General features: G+C 45.1%; 1 protein-coding gene across 1 annotated transcript in view; it reads right to left on the bottom strand.

Moving 5' to 3' along the window:
- Positions 1–25,689, bottom strand: part of LOC127580723 (G1/S-specific cyclin-D2-like) — a 339,518-nt gene that overhangs the window by 203,853 nt on the left and 109,976 nt on the right. Inside the window, exon 2 of the mRNA XM_052034506.1 lies at positions 20,336–20,486. The gene's annotated coding sequence lies outside the window, so the exon portion shown is untranslated. The remainder of the gene's footprint in view (positions 1–20,335; positions 20,487–25,689) is intronic.

The raw sequence follows: 25,689 nt of genomic DNA, 5'->3' as shown, positions 1-25,689 counted from the left end.
GATGCAATGAAAAAAGGGATTAGTGTTGGATTATTGAGGGTGGGTGCTTGATGGTCGACATAGAACATAGAACAGTACAGCACAATACAGGCCCTTTGGCCCACAGTGTTGTGCCGACCTTTAAACCTCGCCTAAGACTATCTAACCCCTTCCTCCCACATATCCCTCTATTTTAACTTCCTCCATATGCTTATCTATTAATCTCTTGAATTTGACCAATGTACCTGCCTCCACCACCACCCCAGGCAGCACATTCCATGCCCCAACCACTCTCTGGGTAAAAAACCTTCCTCTGATCTCTCCCTTGAACTTCCCACCCATTACTTTAAAGCCATGTCCTCTTGTGTTGAGCATTGGTGCCCTGGGAAAGAGGCGCTGGCTGTCCACTCTATCTATTCCTCTTAATATTTTGTACACCTCTATCATGTCTCCGCTCATCCTCCTTCTCTCCAAAGAGTAAAGCCATAGCTCCCTTAGTCTCTCCTCATAATGCATACTCTCTAAACCAGGCAGCATCCTGGTAAATCTCCTCTGCACCCTTTCCAACGCTTCCACATCCTTCCTATAATGAGGCGATCAGAACTGGACACAGTACTCTAAGTGTGGTCTAACCAGAGTTTTGTAGAGCTGCATCATTACTTCGTGGCTCTCAAACTTGACATGGAATTTTTAGGCCAAAGGGTCTTATCTATGCAGTGTGCCTCTGTACACTGGGATAGAAATTAGTATTGGCTAGCGACCTGTAAACAAGTGCTGTGGTATTGAACACCCATTGTGTTCCCTTCCTGCCATTCTGTGAAAGAGTAAATCAGCCACTCACTATTTTAGACCCAGTGCGGAAACAAGCCCTACAGCCTACCAGAATCAGAATCAGCTTTATTATGACTGACTTATATGTTGTGAAATTTGTTGTTTTGCAGTAGCAGGATAGTGCAAAGACATAAAATTACTATAAATTACAAAATAAATAAATAATGCAAAAAAAGGAATAATGAAGTAGTGTTCATGGATTCATGGATCATTCAGGAATCTAATCTCTGATGGCGGAGGGGAAGAAGCTGTTCTTAAATCATTGAGTGTGGGTCTTCAGGCTCCTGTATCTCCTCCCAGATGATAGTAACAAGAAGAGGGCATGTCCCGGGTGGTGAGGGGCCTTAGTGATGGATGCCACCTTCTTGAGCCACTGCCTCTTGAAGATGTCATCATTTAGCAACATTTGGTCCATAGCCAATAATGTCTTGGTGATTCAAGTACTCATTCAGATTTTGACCTTCCATTTGGCTCAGTGTTGAACTACAATCTCTACTTTCCTTTCTGAAGGAAGATTTCTTATGTCCACCTCCGATTTCACATGTGGCATAAAACTCATGGTCCACCCAGTGATCCCTGACCTCTTATATGCTTATGAGATTTCCATAAGACCATAAGGCCATTTTGACTATCCACAATAGACATCTCAAGTCTCTTGCAAGTCATCATTAAGATATCTGCACAAATTCACTGGAAAGATAAACGTACCAACGTCAGTGTCCTCTCCCGGGCCAACATCCCGGTATTATGCGTGCAATTCTGGTCACCTCACTATAGGAAGGATGTTGAAGCTTTAGAGAGGGTGCAGAGGAGGTTTACTAGGATGCTGCCTGGATTAGAGGGCATGTGCTATCAGGAGAGGATGGACAAACTTGGGCTCTTTTCTCTGGAGCGCCGGAGGCTGAGGGGCGATCTGTTGGAAGGATATAAAATTATGAGGGGCATAGATAGGGTGGACAAGCAATATCTTGTCCCCATTATTGAGTGATCCAATACCAGAGGGCAATACCAGAGGGCATAGGTTCAGAACAGACGTGAGGGGTAGGTTTTTTACTGAGAGAGTGGTGGATGCCTGGAATGTGTTGCCTGATAGGGTGGTGGAGGCAAATTCATTGGGGGTTTGGATGGGCACATGAATGAGAGGAAAATAGAGGGATATTGGCATTCTGTAGGTAGGAGGGAATAGCTATGTCAGCACAACATTGTGGGCCGAAGGGCCTGTTCTGTGCTGTACTGTTCTATGTTCTATTAATGTCCCAATTACATGCTGTTGGCGCCACTGGGTGTGCCACTCTGTTTACATTTGTGTTAGCAGACACCTGAAGCAAATGCTCTGTTCTGAGCTCTGTGATGGGAAGAAATCACCAGGCAGACAGTTGAAAAGATTCAAGGATATGCTCAAAGCCTCCTTGGAGATATGCTGCATCCCTACAGGCTCTGGGAATCTCTGGCCGATGACTCATCAGAATGGTGGAGCATCCAGAATAGTGTTGAGAACCTGGAGGCCGTGTATCAGGAGCACACAGAGAGCCCATGGAAACGGTAGAAGGAGTGGACCACCTCACAAACTACACACCTCCTGCCCCAGCTGTGGAAGAGTGCGCAATTTCCTCATGGGCCATCCCAGGTCCTGCAGCACCGGGAGTGGGAGCCGGGACTCCCGTAGAAGAAGGAGGAGGGGGGGAGGAGGAGGCGGAGGAGGAGTTCCACTCCTGATCAAGCTCTGAGCTAGTTCCCCAATGATCGCTGTGCTGGATTTGAAGCACTCTCCCTGCTGACACTGAAAGTTAGGGGTTTGAGTGTCACTTCAGGAACGTGACCACGGAAACTGCAGACTGACATTCCAGTGCTAGACTGAGGGGGTGTCGCATCAGAGCCACTGTCTTTTGGAACACCTGTTAAACCAAAGGCCAGCTTGCTCTGCATATACAGCATCTCATGACACCTCTTTGAAGAGGACCAGGCAAGGGAAGGTCAGGGTAGCTTCAGACGCTCAATCAGTAAGCACAGTCAGGACACGCGTATGTCTGTGTAATATACGTGACTTGTTAAAGTGTCCCTCCAAATCAGAGCAAACGTAAATAGCGATTCATAACCCTGAGAACAGCGGAATTATTCTCGATCTCCTGACGAGTATCTCTCCCACTCAGCATCAATATACAAAGAGGTTATCTGGATATGGCGGTGCTGTTTAAGGGAAAATTGGCTGCAGTGTTTCCCATGTTACAACTGTGACTACACTTCAAAAGTATTCATGGAGTCATGGAACTGTTAGACAGAGGAGGCCAATCAGCCCGTCATGATGACGCCAGCTCCCAGTGGAGCAATCCTATGGGACCCATTCCGCTGCTCTTTCTCCATGATGCTGTAAGTTAGTCTCCATCCAATTCCCTTCCGAAGACCTCGATTGATTCTGTTTCCACCACCCCATGGACAGGAAGGTCCATATCATAACCATTCTCCAAGTAAGTATGTCTTTTACAGTCACAGATTTACTGAGAGATGCAGCACTGAAACAGGCCCTTCAGCCCATCAAACCTATGCTGACCACCGACCATCCATATACACTAATCCTACTTTAATCACACTTTTTAAATTCTTCCCACATTTTCATCAACCCCTCCAGATTCTACCACTCATCTACACACTAAGGATTATTTACAACGGCCAACTAGCCTGCTGACCAATCTACTGAATGTTTCATAAAATTGGACCATATCTTTCCTGCTCTTGTATTCAATGCCCCACCTATTGAAGGCAGTATCCCCAATGGCTTTTAACCACATTATCTCCCTGTGCTTCCACCTTCAAGGATCTTTGGACTTGCACACTACGGTCCCTCTGTTCCTCAATACTCCCTAGGACCCTACTATAAATGGTGTATGTCCTAGCCTTGTTAGTACTCCAAAAATGCCTCACCTCACATTTATCAGGATTAAACTCCATCTGCCATTTCTTAGCCCGTTTCACCAACACATCAATATCACCCTGTTGCCTATGACTACACTGTCAAAAACTCCACCAATCTTCATGTCATGCATGTGTTGAAGTCTTTCTATTTCTCCTTCAGATGCTTCCCACTGTGCAGATGTTGATGCAGATGTAAACCTGAAGCATTAACTGCAAGTCGATGCTCCCAATCTCCCATATCCTCCCTTCTGTTACTGAAATTGGCCTTCCCTCAATTAAAGGCCTTTATTACCAGTCCATGCCTGTCCTTTTTCAAAACCACTTTAAAATAAAGGGTGTTATGGTCACGATCTCCAAAGTAATTCCCCAATAACACTCCCTCCTCTTGATCAGCTACATGCCCCAAGATAAGGTAAAGTCAAACAGGGTTAGGATGTATACTGTAAATGGAAGGGTGCTGACGAATGTAATAAACAGAGGGACCTTGGGGTTAAGTCCATAGCTCCCTGGAAGTGGCAACAGAGGTGAATGGATGAAGAAGGCATACGGCATGCTTGCCTTCACAGGTCGGGACAGAGAATGTAAAAGCTAGGACGTTATGTTGCAACTTTAGAAAACGCTGGTTAGACCACACCTTGAGTATTGTGTTTGGTTCTGGTCACGACACTAGAGGATGTGGTTACACTGGAGAGAGTGCAGAGGAGATTCACCAGGATGTTGAGTGGATTGGAGGTCTTCAGCTCTATGAAGTGATTAAACTGGAGTGAAGGAGGCTGAGGGGTGACCTGATAGAGGTGTATAAAATTATGAGGCATACTGTAGAAAGGGTAAATTGGAATTGGAATTGGTTTATTATTGTCACAAGTGAAAAACTTGTTTTGCATACTATCCATACTCATCACATCAATGCACTGATATAGTACAAGGGAAAACAATAATGGAATGAAGAATAAAGGGTTTCAGTTACAGAGGAAGTGCAGTGCAGGCAGACAATAAGATGCAAGGTCATAACGAGGTAGATTGTGAGGTCAAGAGTCCATTTTATTGTACTAGCGGACTGTTCAATAGTCTTATAACAGCGGGATAGAAGCTGTCCTTGAGCCTGGTGGTACGTGCTTTCAGGCTTTTGTATCTTCTGCCCGATGGGAGGGGGGAGAAGAGAGAATGTCCGGGGTGGGTGGGGTCTTTGATTATGTTGGCTGCTTTACCGAGGCAGCGAGAAGTATAGACAGAGTCCGTGGAGGGGCGGCTGGTTTCTATGATGTCTTTTTCCCATGGTAGGATATCAAAAACAGGCGGCCACAGGTTTAAGGTGAGAGGAAGGGGTTTTAAAGAGGATCTGAGGTGTAAGTTTTTTACACAGAGAGTGGTTGCTATCTGGAACGTGCTGCCAGAGGAGGGGGTGGAATCAGACACAGTCATTATGTTTAAGAGGCATTTAAACAGACACATAAATAGGCAAGGTTTAATACAGTCCTAATGCCGCAAATAGGGTTAGCGTAGATGGGCAAAAAGGTTGGCATGGAAGTGATGGGCCGAAGGGCCTGTTTCTGTGCTGTACAACTCTATGACTCTGTGACACTGAACTTAACAACCAGGTATTAACAACTTGCTTGCTGCCGCGCTAACCAACACGGCAGGACACTTGGCAAGGGATAGGTCCATTGCTATAGCAACAGGCCAGCAGGAGGCTGAGGCAGGATAAATTGGGGTTGCAATTCCACTGCAAGTGAAGTTCTCCTAGTCGAGGCTGGTTGAAGGCTTGGGTGGGGGTGGAGAGTGGGGTTGGGGGAAGATAAGATCTCTTTATTAGTCACATGTACATCGAAACACACAGTGAAATGCATCTTTTGCGTAGAGTGTTCTGGGGGCAGCCCTCAAGTGTCGCCACGCTTCTGGTGCCAACATAGCATGCCCGCAACTTCCTAACCCGTACGTCTTTGGAATGTGGGAGGAAACCGGAGCACCCGGAGGAAACCCACGCAGACACGGGGAGAATGTACAAACTCCTTACAGACAGCGGCTGGAATTGAACTCGGGTCGCTGGTGCTGTAATAGCGTTATGCTAACCGCTACACTACTGTGCCTGCCCTATATATTGGTCTGGTCTACATCATAGAGTCATACAAGATGGAAGCAGTTCATTCAGCCCACTGTGACCACACTGACCAGTGGGCACGCATCTGTATTAACTCCGTCCACCAGCACTCGGCCAGCAACCTTCAATGCCTGGGGGATTCAAGTGTTCGTCTGGACGCTTCTCATATGCTGTCAGTGACTCTGCTTCCACCGTCCTCTCAGGCAGTGTGTTCCTGGTATCACCACTCCCTGGGTGAAAAAGGTCCCCTCAGATCCCCTCTTCCCCCTCACCCCAAACCTATGTCCACTAGTTTTATCTACCTCTAATGAGGGGACAGGTTTCCTGCAGTCTACCCTATACCTCAGTCACTTAACCTCCTCCTCTCCAGGGAGGCCAGACCCAGCCTCTCCAGTCTCTCCTTATAACTGAGCACCAACCCAGGCAACGTTCCTGGTGAATCTCCTCTGCACCCTCTCCCGTGCTATCACAGCTTGTGAACCTCAAACTTTCCCTGAGGGTCCCAGAGGATCTAAAAGGAAAATTGCCCTTTTTGTGAAGGCATTCACTCTGTACCACCCATTGGGCATGTAGTTCTCACAACCTTGTGTCTGCAGGGAAACCTTATTTGCCCTCATTGTCTTCTGCTCTGAATCCTGACTGTCCACTCCTCCTTGTCTCACTGACCTACTTTGGCGTTGGCATTGGTATTGGTTTATTATGGTCACGTGCACTGAGAGATACAGTGGAAAGCTTTTGTGTGCGTGCCATCCAGGTAGATCATTTTATACATAAGTACATTGAGGTAGTAACAAGAAAAACAGAATACAGAATGTAGTGTTACAGTTACAGACAAATAAAGTGCAAGGGCCATAACAAGGTAGATCAGGAAATCAAGAATTCATCCTTTAGTGTATGAGAGGTCCGTTCAAGAGTCTGATAACACCGGGATAGAAGCTGTCCTTGGGCCTGATGGTACGTGTCCTCAAGCTCTTGTATCTCCCTCCAACACCCTAAATTTACATCGCCTGACCTCATCTTCAAATCCCTCCCTTGCATTAATTATAGCAATTATACCCCTTCCCTCGATCATTGATCCCCTGAATGCGACAATCTGTCCATTCCTCCTCTCACTGGTTCTCCCATTGTTGGTGCACCGTTAACCAATTTAACGCAACTCTCTGAAACTCTCTCCCAAAACTTTCCACCTCTCCATTTCTGAGTGTTAAAAATCTTGTAAAATCCCTGCTTTGTGACTAACTTATGGCCACCTCCTCAGAAATTCCATCCAATGCAACTGTTCTTTGAAGCTAGACTTGTTTATTCCCCTTCTAATCCCCACACACGCACATCTTTCCACAACACAACCTGGAGTGTTTTCAATCTGAAAACCACTACTGAGTCCTTGTCACTGAAGTTTTTAGCTCAACAGTTTTTCAAACCCTGACTCCCCTGAAATGAACTTATTTGTGACACACATCTGTGAAGAGGAGTCCTCTCTCTATGAAACTCCATATGCTTAATCTTCTGTCTAAGGTGCTGAGGTACTTTCTGTGCCTATTGTGTTTATAAGAATGGAAAGTTTAGAGGTGGGTGTTTTTATTTACCGGTTAAAAACTCGGTAACTTTTTATAAATTTAAGAAATGACTGATTCCTCTTAAGGGACTTTTACATAAAAAAATACAAATATATGTGTTATTTTCTGATGAAGTAGTCCAGACTGGTGTCAGGAAGTGTGGGCAATAAGTTTCTATGTAAGGCAAAAATTTTTGGCATGTTATTTATAGACAACTATTTTTTCAGGATTTTTTTCTTGCACTGTTTTTCTGCAGATCAAGAGCACCTGGTATTCAAAGCACTGGACGGTGAAACAATGACACTCAGATTATTTGAAGTTCGGCGTTGGCTTGGTGAGAGGGGAAATGGGATTTGCGGGGCAAGTTTTTTTACACAGAGAGTGGTGGGTGCCTGGAACACGCTACCAGGGGAGGTGGTGGAGGCAGATACAATAGCAATGTTTCAGAGGCATTTAGACAGACTCATGAACATGCATGGAATGGAGGGATATGGACCATGTTCAGGCAGATGGGATTAGTTAGGTTGGCATCATGGTCGGTACAGACATGGTGGGCCGAAGGGCCTGTTTCTGTGCTGTACTATTCTATGTTTTATATGTGGTAAAAGTACCTGTCTCTACCACTTTCTCAGGCAGTGCGTTCCAGATTGTAACCACCCTCTCATTGAAGAAAAAGATCCTCAGACCCCTTTCCTTCTGATCCCCTTACTCCTTTTAAGCCTACAATTGCACTGTACAGAATGTAGCGATTGACCTCGCAATCTACTCCGTTATGACCTTGCACCTTATTGTCTACCTGCACTGCACTTTCTCTGTAGCTGTGACACTTTACTCTGCACTCTGTATTGTTTTACCCTCTACTACCTCAATGCACTGTGTAATGAATGAACGGTATGCAAGACAAGTTTTTCACTTTACCTCGGTACAAGTGACAATAATAAGCCAATACCAATTCCAATTATTATACAACCTCTATTATTCAACATCCAGCCATTATTTAATACATCAACCTCCACCTTTTATAAAACTTCCAGCAAATGCTCTTTATGGCATCCAGAACACAATATCACTGAGGCATACGATACTATTCAGAACATATTTAAGAACTATTCATCATTCAAACAGTTTAAGTTGTACAGAATGTGACATTCACACAAAGCAGCATCCCTGAGACATGTTATAGAGTCGTAAACAATAGCACTTAGTGATTATATGATACGCACCTCATCAAATCAAATTGGATTGAGGATGCAGGCTAATAAACTATAAAGTATTCTGAAGTCATACTGTGTGGAAACTGGAAAACATGATGTAAAAAAGTTTTATTCAACAGGTCCTAGGCGAGTTTTGCAGCCATATTGACAGGGTGCCAGGATTGCACCGTAGAGTGATCACTCTGCAAAGTATTCGACACATGACATCAAGCAATCACTGTGTACATCCACCAGTCACAAAGTCATCTGGAAATCAAGTTAAAATGGGGAATAAAGAAATGATAGAAGCTTTATGCAAATGTTTGATGTCTGTTTTCACTATAGAAAACCAAATGGTCCAAATCTTACTGGGTTTTGCATGTTTTTCCGTGCCAAACTGCAGTAGTGTCAACATGTTCAAGATGTCTCTCTCTCTCCCTCTCTCTCTCTCTCTCTCTTTCTTTCTCCCTCTGTCTCTCTCCCTCCACCACTGCAATGAGATTGCGACATATGCCATCTATGAGATGTCCTGCTGTTACCATCCAAGGCTATATCATCATCACTTCCCTCACTGGAAGGACAAGGGCAGTGAGTGGATGGAGCTTCCTCCAGGTTCCCCTCCAGATTGTGCACCATTCTGACTTGGAAACATGTGGCCAGTCCTTCACTGATGCTGAATCAAAGTGCTGGGATTCCCTCCCCTTGAACGTCCTGGAAGCACCCTCACTGCATGGACGGCAGCGGTTTGGGAATGCAGCTCACCCTCACCTTCCGAAGGATGATGAGGTATGGACAATGAATGCTGGACTGGCAGCATTGTCTAAACTCCACAAATGAATCTTTCCTAATACAACATTCCCCAAACCGCTGTCCCTTGTCAGAAAGGCTGGTGAGGAACATATAGAGGTAGCTATTCAGCATGTGTAAGGTTGCGTAGCAGGAGATGGCTGGTCATTTTATCCCAGCCCACTTCTTGTGTGATTTCCCCACACACATTCTTTGGGTGATACTGAAATGTTATTGGGGCAAGAGCCCAGGTCAAATCAAGTCAAGTCGAGTTTAATGCCATGTGCTCAAGTACAGTGAGGTACAGGTACAGTGAAAAACTTGCTTGCAGCAGCATCACAGGCACGTAGGTACAGACAACACACAGGATATAAATTATATATAACTTATACGAGAGTGAAAAGTGTGCAAAAACAGTGCAAAAAAAACACAATCAGAGACAAGTCCATGGCAGTGCAAGAGGTGGTCCGTAGTGTTCCGTTGCTGAGGTAGGGTCAGGGTTGTTTGAGGAAAGTAGCTGTTCCTGGACCTCGAGGTGGAGCATACCAAGAGACACATACTACCAGGCTCAAGGACAACTTCTATCCTGCTGTTATAAGACTATTGAATGGTTCCCTAGTACGATATGATGGACTCTTGACCTCACAATCTACCTCGTCGTGGCCCTTGCACCTTATTGTCTGCCTGCTCTGCACTTTCTCTGTAACTGTAACACTTTATTCTGCATTCTGTTATTGTTTTCCCTTGTACTACCTCAATGCACTGATGCGATGAAATGATCTGCATGGATGGCGTGCAAAACAAAGCTTTTCACTGTACCTCGGTACATATGACAATAATAAATTTACCAATTTACCACCAGAAAATTGTCAGACAGCTGAAGAGACAGGAGCACAGCATCCATCCCAGTGCCTCTGCGCAGTACTGAAGGAGTAAGTCTGTCCTTTGGTTCAGCACGAGGTCCCGTCTGCCCTGTCAAGGGTTGGAAAAGAGCCCAGGGAACTGTTTTGAAGAGCAAGGGAGCTTTCACTGCAATTCTGGCTAGGTTATCCCAATCACACTAAGGTAGTGTAGCAGTTAGCGTAATGCTATTACAGTGCCAGCGACCTGGGTTCAATTCCGGCCGCTGTCTGTAAGGAGTTTGTATGTTCTCCCCGTGTCTGCGTGGGTTTCCTCCGGGTGCTCCGGTTTCCTCCCACATTCCAAAGACGTACGGGTTAGGAAGTTGTGGGCATGCTATGTTGGCGCCGGAAGTGTGGCGACACTTGCGGGCTGCCCCCTGAACACTCTACGCAAAAGGTGCATTTCACTGTGTGTTTCGATGTACATGTGACCAATAAATAAATATCTTATCTTAAAACACTTTCCCTGGTCATTATGACAAGGCTGTCTGTGGGAGCTTAAAACAAACTGCAGGAGGAACTCAAAGCGGGTCAGGCAGCATCGGTAGAGGGAGATGGATGACACAAGACACTGCAGATGCTGGAATCTGGAGCAAAAAACTAACTGCTGGAGAAACTCAGTGGGTATAGCAGCACCCGTGGGAGCTTGCTGTGTACAAATAAGTTGCAATGTTTCTTACAGCACAATAGAGACAAAGCTTCAAGAATTATTTCCCTGGATGAAATGCACTTTTTGATATTGTGAAAAGTGTCCTGGAAATGTGAGTCTTTCTTCTGAGCACCAAGTACCTCTCAATGTAGTTTTGATCACTGAATCAATTATAACAGAACCCTTTAAGAAACTGTGCACGTTAATAGGTCTGTCCACATCTTCGTCTGATGGGGTCAGCGAAGCACAGTTCTACTGAATTGGTCGATGGGGGAAAATGAAGGTGGAAATTTTTTTTCATATTCGTGGTTTGTGTTTCATCGTTTTCTCAAGCAGACATTTAATTTCCATTTGTCATGCAGTGAAGGCACCAACTACAATAGACACAAGTATAACGCAGGTGCCATTGCAATGCCCTGATAGTAAATCTTAACCACAGTTTCTGCAGCGAACAGTTAGTGTATTATTGTCACACTCTGTTACCCACCTGTTCGACCCTCCAGACCCCTTGAGAAACTGTTATATTTACCGCTTCTCATCTCCTTTGTGAACATGCCGCGTTCTGACTAGGAGATATATCATTTTCCTTCTTACTCACCAGTGTCTCTCCCCTAAAGATTGCAGTGGTTCAAGAAGGCTGCTCACTGTCACTTTCACAAGGGCAATTAGGGATGGCTAATAAATGCCAGCAAAGCCCACATCCCAAAAATGAAGAGAAATAATCACTCATTTCCTTTTCACATCTGGAGGTGTTTGGTCTTTATAAGTGTCTTGTTCTCATCCCCGCCTCCACTGTGTAATGAAGACCTTTGGATGTAATATTGATTTTCCCATGACACAGAAGTGTACAGCACAGAAACAGGCCCTTTTCACCCACCTCGTCCATGCCAACTGTGATGTCTATCTGGCCACATTAGGCCCGTATCCCTCTACACCTTTCCTATCCAAGTACCTGTCCAGATGCCTTTTAAACCTTGTGATTGTATCTGCCTCTACCACCTCCTCCAGCAGTTCGTCTCAGATATTCACCGCCCTCCGTTTGAAAAACGTACCTCTCAGATACAGAAGATACAGGAGCCTGAGGGCACATACCACCAAGCTCAAGGACAGCTTCTATCCCACGGTGATAAGACTATTGAACGGTTCCCTTATACGATGAGATGGACTCTTGACCTCACAATCTACCTTATTTGACCCTGCACGTTATTGTCTACCTGCAATGTACTTCCCTGTAGCTGTGACACTTTACTCTGTATTCTGTTATTGTTTTTACCCTGTACTACCCCAATGTAACTGCACTGTGTAATGAATTGACCTGTATGATCGGTATGCAAGACAAGTTTTTCACTGTACCTCGGTACAAGTGACAATAATAAGCCAATACCAATACCAATACCAAATTCCTCCTCTTTCACCTTAAACTTGTGCCCTCAAGTCTTAGACTCTCTCTCCCTTGGGAAAATACAATGCCCCTTATGCTTCTATAAATCTCTAATAAGCCCACCCCACAGCTTCCTATGTTCCAATGAGAACAAACTCACCCTATATGATTCCTCCTTATAACTACAGCCCTCCATTCTAGGCAACATCCTGGTGAATCTCTTCTGCACTCTTTCTAATGCTACCACATCCTTCCTGTAGTGTGGAGATCAGAACTGTACACAATTCTCCAAGTGCGGTCTGACCAATGATTTGTAGAGCTGCAACATGGTGCCCAAGTCTTATACTCAATGCCTTAGCCTATGAAGGCAAGCATACCAAATGCCTTCTTTACTACCCTAGCCACCTGTGTCGCCATTTTCAGGGAGCTATGGACTTGCACCCCGAGGTCCCTCTACATCAACACTCCTGAGGACCCTATCATTCACTCCAAATGTCCTACCAGAATTTGACTTCCCAAAGTGCATTACCTCACACTTACCTTGATTAAATTCCTCTTGGCACTGCTCTGCCTAACTTTCCAGCTGATCTATGTCCCGCTGTATCTTAAGGCAACCATGTTCGCTCTCTACGACTGCACCAATTTTCGTGTGGTCTACAAACTTACCAGTCAGACTACCTACATTTTCATCATGTTGCAAACAACAAAGTTCCCAGCACCGACCCCTGCGGACACTACTTGTTACAAAGTAGTCCACTACAAAGTAATAGAGCAGTGTACGTGTTCCTGTCTACATCAATAGTGCTGAGATCAAGAGGGTTGAGAGCTTCAAGTTCCTAGGAGTGAATATCACCAATAGCCTGTCCTGGTCCAACCATGTAGATGCCACAGCCAAGAAAGCTCACCAGTGCCTCTACTTCCTCAGAAGGCTAAAGAAATTTGGCATGTCCCCTTTGACACTCACCAATTTTTACCGATGCACCATAGAAAGCACTGTATCTGGATGCATCACGGCTTGGTACGGCAACTGCTCTGCCCAGGACCGCAAGAAACTGCAGAGAGTTGTGGACACAGCCCAGTGCATCACAGAAACCAGCCTCCCCTTCTTGGACTCTGTCTTTACCTCTTGCTGCATTAACGAAGCAGCCGGCATAATCAAAGACCCCACCCACCCAGGTCATTCTCTCTCCTCCCCTCTCCCATCAGGCAGAAGATACAGGAGCCTAGGGGCACATACCACCAGGCTCAAGGACAGCTTCTATCCCATGGTAATAAGACTATTGAATGGTTCCTTTATATAATGAGATGGACTCTTGACCTCACAATCTACCTTGTTTGCACCTTATTGTCTACCTGCACTGCACTTCCCTGTAGCTGTGACACTTTATTCTGTATTCTGTTATTGTTTTTACCTTGTACTACCTCAATGCACTGTGTAATGAATTGATCTGTATGAACGGTATGCAAGACAAGTTTTTCACTGTATATCGGTACAAGTGACAATAATAAACCAATACCAATAAACCAATACCAATGCAAGTTTCCAGTCAATAAAACACCCCTCCACCACTCCCCTCTACCTCCTATCACCAAGCCAATTTTGGATCCGATTTCCAACGCATCTCAGATCCCTTGTGCCTTAACCTTATGGACGAACCTACCATGCAAGATCTTGTCAAAAGCCTGACTGAAGTCCATGTAAGCCATAACTACCATCCTGCCTTCATCAATTTTCTTAATCACCTCCTCAAGAACTCAGATTTGTGAGAAATGATCTCCTCTGCACAAAACCACGCTGACTCCCCCTAATCAGTCCCTGCCTTTCCAAGTGAACATAAATCCTGTCCCTCAGAATCATCTCCAACAACTTCCCTACCACTGATGTAAGGCTCATTGGTCTGTAGTTTCCAGGTTTATTCCTACTGTCCTTTTTGACTAAGGGAACAACATTAGCTACGCTCTTGTCTTCTAGTACCTCACTCGTGGTTGACAATGATGCAAAAATCTCCGTCAGAGCCCCAGCAATCTCCTCCTTTGCTTCCCTTAGCATCCTGAGATAGATCCCATCAGGCCGCTGTGGATTTTTCCATCTTAATGTACCCCAATATTTCTAACACCTGCTTCTTTCTGGTACAGACATGCTCAGGAATATCAGCGAACCCTCCCTCACCTCTCCCACCTCCATGTCCTTCTCTGTGGTGAATTCCAATGACAAGTATTGATTTAGGACCTCGCTCATGTTCCTTGCCTTCACACATATATTACCCATTTGACCCCTGAGAAGACCTCCTCTTTCCTCAGCTATCCTCTTGTAATAAAAGGTTTTAAGATTCTCTTACTTGCCAAGGAGGAATTTAAAATAGGGGCATATGTGGGAGGGAGGGTTTAGATAGTCTTAGGCAATGTTTAAAGGTCGGCACAACATTGTGGGCCGAAGGGCCTAGATTGTGCTGTACTTTCTATGATTCTATGATAAGGCCATTTCATAGCCTCTTTTTGCCCTCCTAATTTTCTTTTCTCCCCTATATCCCCTATAAAGCTCAAAGGACTTGTTCGATACCGATTGCCCATACCTGACATACGCTGCTTTCTTTTCCCTGATCAAACGGTCAATATCCTTTGTTAACTAGGGTTCCCTAAACTAACAATCTTTGCTTCTTTCCCTAACAGGGACTTGCTAACTCTGAACTCTTCTTATCTCGCCTTTAAACGCCTCTCACTTATCGATGTCGTTTTCCCCTCTAGCAGCTGTTCTCAATCTACTTCCGCCAAGTCCTGTCTTACTCTATTGAAATCTGCCTTCTCTCCAGTTTATGGCCCTATTTCGAGGACCAACCTTATCCTTTTCCATGACTACCTTGATGCGTACTGAACTATGGTCACTGTTCCCGAAGGGTTCCACCGCAGACACTCCTACAACTTGCCCATCCTCACTCCCGAAGTTAAGATCTAGTACAGCCTCCTCCCGAGTCGGACTTGCTACACACTGCTTCAGAAAACCCTCTTGGATGCATTTTATGAATTCCACCCCATCTAAGCCCTTGCACTAAAAGGCAAAAGAGAAACTGCCGATGCTGGAATCTAATGAAAAAAACAACGAGATGCTGGAAGAACTCAGCAGGCCGGGCAGCAGTTTTGGGTCAGGACCTTTTGTTGACCGTCTGTTTTTCTCCACAGTTGCTGCCCGGCCTGCTGAGTTCCTCCAGCATCTTGCTGCACGAAGGCAATCCCAGATATTATCGGGAATATTAAATCCCATTGCCGTTACACCCTCCTGTAATCTGTTCTTCTACTTCCCACTGACAACAGGTAGTATAATCCCATCAAATTTACTGGCCTTTTGTTATTGCTAAATTCTACTCATATGGCCTCAATGACCAATCCCTCCAGGATATCCTCCCTGAGTATGCTGTGATCAGCAGTGCGACATTCCCTCACTTTCTGTATCCTCCTCTGTCATGCGTGAAACATCTATACCCCGGGACATTGAGCTGACAGTCCTGCTCTTCCCTCAACCACATCTCCATGACTGCAACAATATCTCCTGATCCACATTCTCAGCTTACCTGGCAGGCTCCTTGCATTAAAGTAAATGCAGTAAAGCCTCCCGCCCCTCTTGAGCTTCCCCTCCTTGTCTCTGTCTGCTCTGCTCACTGGACTTGCCTGTTCTATTTTTTTACATATGAGTCAGCCTCCCCACCTGTGGCACTGTTGTTCTGGGTCTCAGCCCACTGCCTCTCTGGTTTGAACCCTTCTGAGTAACACTAGCAAACCTCCCCACAAGGATATTGGTTCCCCTCCAGTTCGGGTGCAATCCGTCCTTCTTGTAAAGATCACCCCTACCCCAAAAGAGATCGAAATGATCCAAAAACCCAAAGCCCTCCCTCCTGCATCAGCTCTTTAGCCGCGCGTTCATCTGTCCTATCTTCCTATTTGTACACTCAACAAATGTGTACAAATGTGCAATTACTCCCGTGCAGGTGGCACAGGGAGTAATCCCAAGGTTACAACCCGAGAGGTGCTTTCTTTCAACTTTCTACCTGACTCCCTAAATTCCCTTTGTAGAAACTTATCTCCCTTCTTACCTACGTCGTTAGTACCAATACAGATTACGACCTCTGGCTGCTTGCCCTTGCGTTTCAGAATGTTCTGTACCGGCTCCGCGACATCCTTAACCCTGGCACCTGGCAGACAACACACCATCCTGGAGTCTTGCTTGCAGCTACAGAAGCGCCTGTCTGCCCCCCAACGATCACTATTGCTCGTCTAGGCTTCGCCTGTCCCTGAAACTTACAACCTCTGACAGAAGTCAGTTGACTAGAGAGTTGCTCAGTGCCAGCAGGCCCCACACTTTACACCCAAGAACTTTGATGGCAACTCAAAAATGAGACTTAGCCGATCTGCACAATTGCAAAACTGAGAATCAAAAGCTTATCCTAACCACTGCTGACTTGCTCTAATCCTTTCACCCTGTGCTTGGTCACCCACACTGCCTCCAGGTTGGGCAACTTTAAAATTCATGTCCTTGAATTCAAATCCCTTCCTGGCCTCACCTTCTCCCCACATCTGTAAATCAGTCCAGGTTGGATATTCCCAAGTTATCTGCATTCCTTTCCTACCTGCTCCCCTTTCCATCGATCCATCATTGCCAACTGTACCTTAGGCTTCCTAGACCCTTCTCTGTGGAGTTTTCCTTCTAAACCTCAAACCTAGATCTCTCTTACTTTAAGTCACTCCTCTGCAACCAAGCTTTATCTCATCTCATTATTACCTCTATATGCGCTCTAATAATAAATATTCCAGATTTCCTAAAAACATAGGCCATTCAGCCCATTGAGTCTATGCCAGCTCTAGAATTAATCCCATTCCACCACTCCCTTCTCCCCACATTCCCAATAACTCTTCCCCAGATTCAGCAACTCAACTACACACTTGGCACAGTTTACAGTCACACATCCTTGGGATGTGGGAGGAAACCGGAGCGCTCGGGGGAAGCCCACACGGTCACCAGGAGAACGTGCAAACTCCACACAAGCAGCAGCGGAGGTGAGGATTGAACCTGGGTCGCTGGAGCTGTGAGGCAGCAGCTCCACCAGCTGTCCCCTGGCTCCTCTGCCTTGGGGTGTGTTAGAACATTACAAGCTCTGGATAAGTGCAATTTTTTTGTTCTATTCTAGAACAAACATAAACAATCAATGAATGACGCTGAAGATAATTCTTGGTCGTATAAACTGGCTTCAGTGTGTAGTGGTTAGCGTAACGCTTTACAGCGCCAGTGACCTGGGTTCAATTCCGGCCACTGTCTGTAAGGAGTTTGTACGTTCTCCCTGTGTCTGTGTGGGTTTCCTCCAGGTGCTCCGGTTTCCTCCCACATTCCAAAGACGTACAAGTTAGGAAATTGTGGGCATGCTATGTTGGCACCAGAAGTGTGGCGACACCTACGGGCTGCCCCCAGAATGCTACGCAAAAAAAGATGCATTTCACTGTGTGTTTCGATGTACATGTGACTAATGAAGATATCTTGTCTTATATTATTCTTTTCAGTTGATCAGGACACGAGCCCAGAAGCTAGATATGAGTCGGTACAAGAACCAACAAATTGAACTTGAAAATCAAACAAAAAAAATTGCAGATGCTGAAAATCTGAAATAAAAATGAATAAAGACACTCAGAGGGTCAGGCAGCATCTGTGGAAAGAGAAACAGAGCTATCGTTTCAGGTTGGACCCTTCTCCAGAGCTGGGAAAGTGAGAAAATAAGTTAGTCTTAAGCTGCAGAGATGGTGGGAAGGGTTGGATAAGTCAAAGGGAATATATGAGATAGGGTAAGACCAGGGTTGCCACGGTATTCCAACGTGTAGGCAGCCATTGAGTTAATGAGGTCAGTTAGAGAGAGGAAGAAACAAGGGGAGATGTTAAAGCTGTGAAATGCAGGTCAGAGTTGTCGCTGAACCTGAAAATAAAAGGAGAATGTGGAAAAATGTTAAGTTTATGTAATTTATGTCTGCAATATACTGTGGTGCTGCTGTAGAAAGCTAATTTTCATGGCATTTATAACCTAGGTATGTATGGCCATGACAATAAACTTGAACTTTACACTTAAACTTGAAATACCCAACTGGTCAGGCGGTGTCCATGGAGAGAGAAAACCTGAGTTTAGATCGCAGATGGATATCCTTATAACAGACCTGTTCAGTTGTAAACTAAACAGAAAAAACCTGTGTAGCAAGTGTCATCATTAGGGCTGTTACAACAGAGACACAGAGCATGGAATGGAGTCCTTACAGCAAGCAAGGTATTGAGATAGTTGAGGGAGCCTGTGCGCTGGCAATAGATGTTGTTAGCTAACCTATCCCCTGAAAATAAGATCTCAAAAGGGAGGGGAAGAGGCAGAGATGGATGATGCAAAATGAGGGCAGGGTTGAAACGTTTGGTTTCTATATGAGTGTATATGCTTGTCTACATGAGTGCAGGAAGCAGCACCTTTCTACATGGGTGCCTTTGAGATGCCTTCCTTTTTACCTTTACCATAGTTGGCAGAGCCCTTGACTGCGTCTCATCTATTTACTGCAACTCTGCACTCAACGCCTCTCTCCCCTGACAGAACAAAGATAGGGTTCCACCCCACCAGCCTCCACATTCAACTGATCATCCTTCACAATTTCTGCCACCTTCAACAAGATTCCACCACCAGATACATCTTCCCCTCCCCTCTCCTTTCTACATTGCAAAGTGAGTCCCTGCTCCTCTTTTTCCATCGCCACCAACCAGGCTAGAGGATAGAGGTTTACAGCTGGGGGGGGGGGGAGGGAGGGGAAGAGGTTTGGAGGGGATCTGAGGAAGACCTTTTTCACCTAGAGGGTGGTTGGAATCTGGAACGCACTGCCTGAGGGGATGGTGGAAGCAGGTAAACTCACAACATTTAAGAAGTATCCAAACAAACATTTGAATCGCCAAGGCAGGGTACACTATGGACAAAATGCTCGTAAACGGAATTGCTATAGATAGGCACTTTCCCTTCAAACATGTCCGGGATCTTTCCCGAGTTATGCTCTGCCGTATCGAGAGATCACATTTTGGATATCTATAGACTATTTCCACCAATTCTTCCCTTTCCTCTGATACTTCCTTCTATCGTGTTCAGTTCTGGTCGCCTCATTATAGGAAGGATGTGGAAGCTTTAGAGAGGGTGCAGTGGAGATTTACCAGGATGCTGCCCGGATTGGAGAGCATGTCTTATGAGGACAGGTTAAGCGAGCTGGGGCTTTTCTCTTTGGAGAGAAGGAGGATGAGAGGTGACTTGATAGAGGTGCACAAGATGATAAGAGGCATAGACCGAGTGGACAGTCAGAGACTTTTTCCCAAGGCAAAAATGGCTAACAAGAGGGGGCATAATTTTAAGGTGATTGGAGGAAGGTATAAGGGGGATGTCAGGGGTAAGTTTTTTACACAGAGAGTGGTGGGTGCGTGGAACGCACTGCCGGCAGAGGTTGTGGGGGCAGACACATAAGGGACATTTAAGAGAAATGGGAGGGAAGGGTTAGATAGCTATTAGAGCAGGATAAAATGTCAGCACAACATTGTGGGCCTAAGGGCCTGGACCGTGCTGTAGCATTCTATGTAACTCCTGACCCACCAGCGTGATTGACGCAATCACCCCCTCAGTTGTGGAGCAATTAGTAATGGACAATAAATACTGGCATTGCTGGTGATATCCACAGCCAATGAACGAATGAATAAAATCTCCTCCACCCCAGTCCTCCTGTCTTTTTCATTTCCCACCCCTCAATGACCCCTAGTCTCTCCCTTTGACCTAGGTTTTCATTCTGCCACTGGTATCTCTGGTTTCAGCTACTGAGAGTCTAAACCAAGGAATTCTCTCTTCCCTTTAAACACTCCTCCTTGCCCACACTTTGGTCACCTTTCCTGATGGCTCCTTATCTGGTTGCACAGCCGTTCTTAAACACGATACCTGCAAAGTTCTCTGGGATTGTCTTCTACATGAGACGTGTTTGGATTTATTGCATGTCTGTGCTTTATTCACATTCTCACCTCTGGGTCGGAAGTCCCATCCCTGCAACTTGAGCTCCAAAATTTAGGCTGACGTTCTGATGCATGACTGAGGGACTGGTGTCATCGTTCAGATGAGGAGCTAACGTCACTTTTCATCTGCTCTCAGGTGTTTGTCAAAGATTTCTTCACCCTATTGCAAAGGAGAAGAGGGAGTTAGTGCTGGAATTTCAGCTGGTATTTATATCCTACCTACATTACTTAAAAACCATACATTATTTGGTCATCATCACATTTCTATATGTGGGAGCTTCCCACTTGCACATTGGCTGTCACTTTGCAAAAAGTTACCACATTTTAAAAGTACTTCATTCATCAATAAATGCTTTGGAATGTTGTGAAAGGCATGTGTTAGCTGCCTTAAAATGCACATCTTCCTTGCCAACATTGTCAGTAGTTGTTCATTGTAAACTTTCATTGTTCAAGATCATTGTGCATTATCTGATCCACTGATGTTTAATATTAAAGATGTACAAACAATGGGAGCTGTTATTTGGTGCCAATATTAATCAATTCAGATGGGGAAGGGTGGTTGGGGAGGGGAGAAGAAGGACACGTCTTTAGTGTCTAAGATTACCCCTCACCCTCAACCCATCCCTGTGACTGCTGGCTCCAAATGGACCCACATTCTGGGATAAGATTTATTCAATGCAATGGGACCAGGCAATAGTGTTAAAGGTTCAGTAAGTACATATACAGAGGTAAACTTTGATTCCCCAGTCAATTCACATCTGATGATGACTTGCTCCCACTGTGAGTACAAAATGCATAATATAGGTTACATATCTGGGCGGCACAGTGGCACAGTAGAGATGCTTCCTCACAGCTCCAGTGACCCAAGTTCGATCCTGACCTCCGGTCCTATCTGTGTGGAATTTGCAGGTTCTCCCTTGTGGGTTTCCTCCGGGTGCTCCGATTTCCACCCACATCAGAGAATAGTGCAGTCAGCCCAATACATCATGGGCACATCCCTCCCCACCATCGAGAGTATCTACAGGAGGTGCTGCCTCAAGAAGGCAACATCCATCATCAAAGATCCCCACCATCTGGGCCATGACATCTTCTTGCAGCTACCATCGGGCAGGAGGTTCAGAAGCCTGAAGTCCCACACCACCAGGTTCAAGAACAGCTACTTCCCTTCAACCATTTGGTTCTTGAACCAACCGGCACAACCCTAATCACTGCAGTTTAGCAACACTATGACCACTTTGATCACTTTGCGCTACAATGGACTCTTTTTTATGTTCTAATTGTGATTTTTCTTGCATAATTTTGTATAATTTATGTTTAATTCATGTCTTTCTTATGAATGTTGTGTCTCTAATGTTATCTGCCTGTGATGCTGCTGCAAGTAAGTTTTTCATTGCACCTGTGCACACATGTACTTGTGCACATGACAATGAACTCGACTTTGACTTTGACACCCCAAAAAAATGTGGGTTAATTGGCCGCTGTAAACTGCTGCTAGTGTGTACGTGAGGGTACAGTCTGGGGGGAGTTGATGGGAACGGGGAGAATAAAACCAATGGGGTTAGTGTAGGATTAGTGTAAATGGGTGTTTGATGGTTGGTGTGGATTCAGCGGGCTGGCGGCTCTGTTTCCGTGCTGTATGTCTCCATGACTTTATGACTCTTTAGTTCCGATTTCTGCTCTTGTGGCAGAAAAGAAGGTCACATATTGATGACATTCATTTATGACTCTGAAAAAGATCAGAAAATCTAAGGCGAGTTCCACCAATCCAACTTCTCAATGGGTGAATCTCCCAGCATGTTAAAACTTGTGCAACGGTGATTTTATGCATGACTTGCACATAAAAAATCTGTTCATGTTCTAGCTTCAAGGTAGTAGTCCTTGATTCTGTTGATTTGATGGTCTTCTTTACCGCAATGTCCTTTGGAGGATCATGCCTGATTCAGTGTACCAGAGAGAGGGAAATGAGACATCTCAGGCAAAGAAATCCCACTGTCCTTAAACAGTGCAGCATGAGAGGAAACTCTAACTAGACAAATAAACAGGTGACACTGTGTCTCGAAGAGTTGGTTCACCTCTCGCCAATATCTTACTGTGGTTATCTGTGATCTGCCAAGGGAAAGCCCGAGAGGAATAGAAAGTATAAACAAGTCTGTGTAACTTCGCTGCCCTGACCCCATCCTGTCAATCCCACCCACCCCACCCCTCCCCAGTTACTGAACTTTCAAACAGATTTCAAACTGCTTTTACCGCACCCAAGCCTTTTTTTACACTGAATTTTACAACAACCTGGTACATTTCTGTGCCTTAAGTGAAACAGTAAGGCTTTGCTCTACTGTCACAGTAGTGAGTGCAGAAGAGAGGAAATGGTTTGCCAGGAGTGCAATAGATCAGCATTGAATAACTGTTGACTGTGTGTCAGGATGGTAGAATGGTGACTGCCCAGCTTCTGAAACTTTCAGTGAAGTTTCCATGTGAACATCTCCTGCAGTTGAATAGCTCGTGTGACTCAACAGTTCCTTGACTCATTTTAGCACTAGTTATTATGGTATTTATCCCTTTTTATCCCCAATTGCTTGTTATGGTTTGCAAGGAATTGTTTTTTATCTGGCGGTCATTGAGTGATGGCAACCTTTCTGTGGATAGAATGCTTCATTTACTTCTTTAATCGCCCCCAGTGTTGTGTTTCTGATGTTGTCCCTGCTCATGCCAATATTTCCACAAAAACCTTTGACATATTTTCTCCTGAAGGCAAAGCTCCATAAATGGAAGATTGGGCTTCAGATCTAAAGATCTTGGAGATGTCTCTCTATTTTTCTCAAGCAAACTTGAAGAGTGAGATTCAATGGACATTTGACCATTGGGTTGGCAATGTACGACTCCCCACCCTCCCCCCTTGTCCTCTTGTTAATCTTTGGCCACTGATCATCACAGGATCTGATCCGATGGTCAATGAAAACCCCACTTGTCCTTTAACCTTCCCATGATACCAATACTTAAAAATTATCCATGGTACCCACATCAGTATTTATCCTTGAACAACATCACTTTGAGACAGATTAACAGTTTGCTATCATAATACCACCTGTAGGTCCTTGCTGTGTACCAGATAACCACCACGTTTCCCTCTATTGCAACAGTGAATACTTCTCATTGGGTGTAATGAAGAGTAATGCCTTTTGAGGATCATTTTGTAGGGAGAATGTAAATCACTGCTGATCTGGTGAATGCAGAGAAGAGACAGGCATTCCATTTGACCTGTATGGTTCAGTAACAGAAGCAATCATATACTGGGGCATTACGTAGAAACTTAATATTGGGCTACGTTGTGCTGTCTGCTAGCTGGTGGTTTCATGGCCAGCCTCTCAATCAGTGCTCTGCGTGGGTCAGCTCATTCCCGATTTCCACGTCTGCCGAGGCACTGGTCTCACATCGCGAGTCACCCACGGCCGCCAGGATGGGAGGACATTTAGAATTGCAGGCCTACTAAAAGTAGGTAATGCTGTGGGAGTGGGATGGGTAATGAGTCCAAGGAGTGGGCTGGATTGACCACAATTGTCTCAAACACTGACAATCCAACTAACAACTCTACCAAGTAGAAGGTAATCTGAGGAAGTGGAATGCATGAACCGTTGTTGGAGGGTGCACAGTGAAGAACGATGTCACAGGCTGGACACATCACGAGAATTCTGGACATCCTCGGCAACACCAAGATGCAGAGCACCATGGAGAGGAAGAGGAAAAGATCGAAGACAAGCTGAGGAACCAATATCAAGAAGTGTCTGGGACTTCATCTGACAGAGTGCACTGAGCACAGGGCAAAATGGAGGATCCAGCGTCTTAGATATTCCAAGGATTAAGTATTCCTTGGGGCTGATATCAGTTTGTATATTACTATAGAGCCAGCATCCATTGCATACCAAAGGCTTATACAGTAACCTCCTTGATCAATGAAGCAAGTTGCCTGATAAAAACGAGGAGAGTTAACATGCACAGTAGAGAGCAACGCTAGGGCTGTGTTAAGCTAGAGTCAGGAAGGCAAGGGTTGATACCTTGTCAGATAAAGCTTGACGTAATAGTGAAACCTCTTGGAACACACACGAGGGACCTCGCCCTTTTATGAAAGCAGGTTACTTATGAGAACATAAAACTTCTTTTGCAAATGGCTGTTGCAAACTATCAGTCAACATGAAATAAAAGAGAGTGTTGGAAATATTCTAGAGGTCAGGCAAACATTTGGGGAGAGTGCAAATTGTAGGTAATGTTACAAGTTGATGATCTTTCATCCGAACTGGCCACTTCTGACTGGGAAAGGTTGCAGTTGATGAGTTCACTGCTGAGTCTTTAGGGCTGTAACATGACTACTTGGAGGATGAGATCCTTTTCCTTGATCTTCCATTGGGCTTCATTGGAATGGAGTAAGAGGTCAAAGGCAGGGAGGTCAGAGTGGGAATGAGATGGAATTTAAGCCAAAAGCAGCTGGTAAATTGGTAAATTGGTTTATTATTGTCACATGTACTGAGGCACAGTGAAAAACTTTGTTTTGCATGCCATCCATACAGATCATTTCATCACATCAGTGCATTAAGGTAGTACAAGGGAAAACAATAACAGAATTCGGAATAAAGTGTTACAGTTACAGAGAAAGTGCAGTGCAGGCAGACAATAAGGTGCAAGGTCATGACAAGGTAGATTGTGAGGTCAAGAGTCCATCTTATCATATTAGGAGACTGTTTAATGGTCTCATAATAGCGAGATAGAAGCTGTCCTTGAGCCTGGTAGTATGCACTTTCAGGCTTTTGTATCTTCTGCCCAATGGGAGATGGGAGAAGAGAGAATGTCCGGGGTGGGTGGGGTCTTTGATTATGTTGGCTGCTTTACCGAGGCAGCGAGAAGTGTAGACAGAGTCCACGGAGGGGAGGCTGGTTTCCGTGATGTGCTGAGCTGTGTCCACAACTCCCTGCAGTTTCTTGAGGTCTTAGGCAGGGCAGTTGCCGTACCAAGCCGTGATTCATTCAGATAGGATGCTGTCTATGGTGCATCAATAAAAATTGGTAAGGGTCAAAGGGGAACATGCCAAGTTTCTATAGCCACTCTCACCTCTGTCGACTCAACATTGGTGTTCTGCAATTGGTTTCAAACATCACATCATGAGCACCAAATGGGAAGAAGTACAAATGAATGCTTGGGTCTCTGGATGGTGGGAAGGGAAGTAAGAGAGCAGGAGTTTCATCTCCTGTGGTTCTCTAGGAAAGGGCTTTGGGAAGAAAGTGAGTGCTGATGGAAAAAACTAAGTTAATCACGTTCTGTTGCACAACTAAACTCAGTGGATCTTTATATAGTATTCTCTGCAATATTTAAAGATT

The sequence above is a fragment of the Pristis pectinata genome, chromosome 20 (genome assembly GCF_009764475.1).
Source record: "Pristis pectinata isolate sPriPec2 chromosome 20, sPriPec2.1.pri, whole genome shotgun sequence".
NCBI classification, from domain to species: domain Eukaryota; kingdom Metazoa; phylum Chordata; class Chondrichthyes; order Rhinopristiformes; family Pristidae; genus Pristis; species Pristis pectinata.
This window is presented reverse-complemented; position numbering and strand designations above follow the sequence as displayed.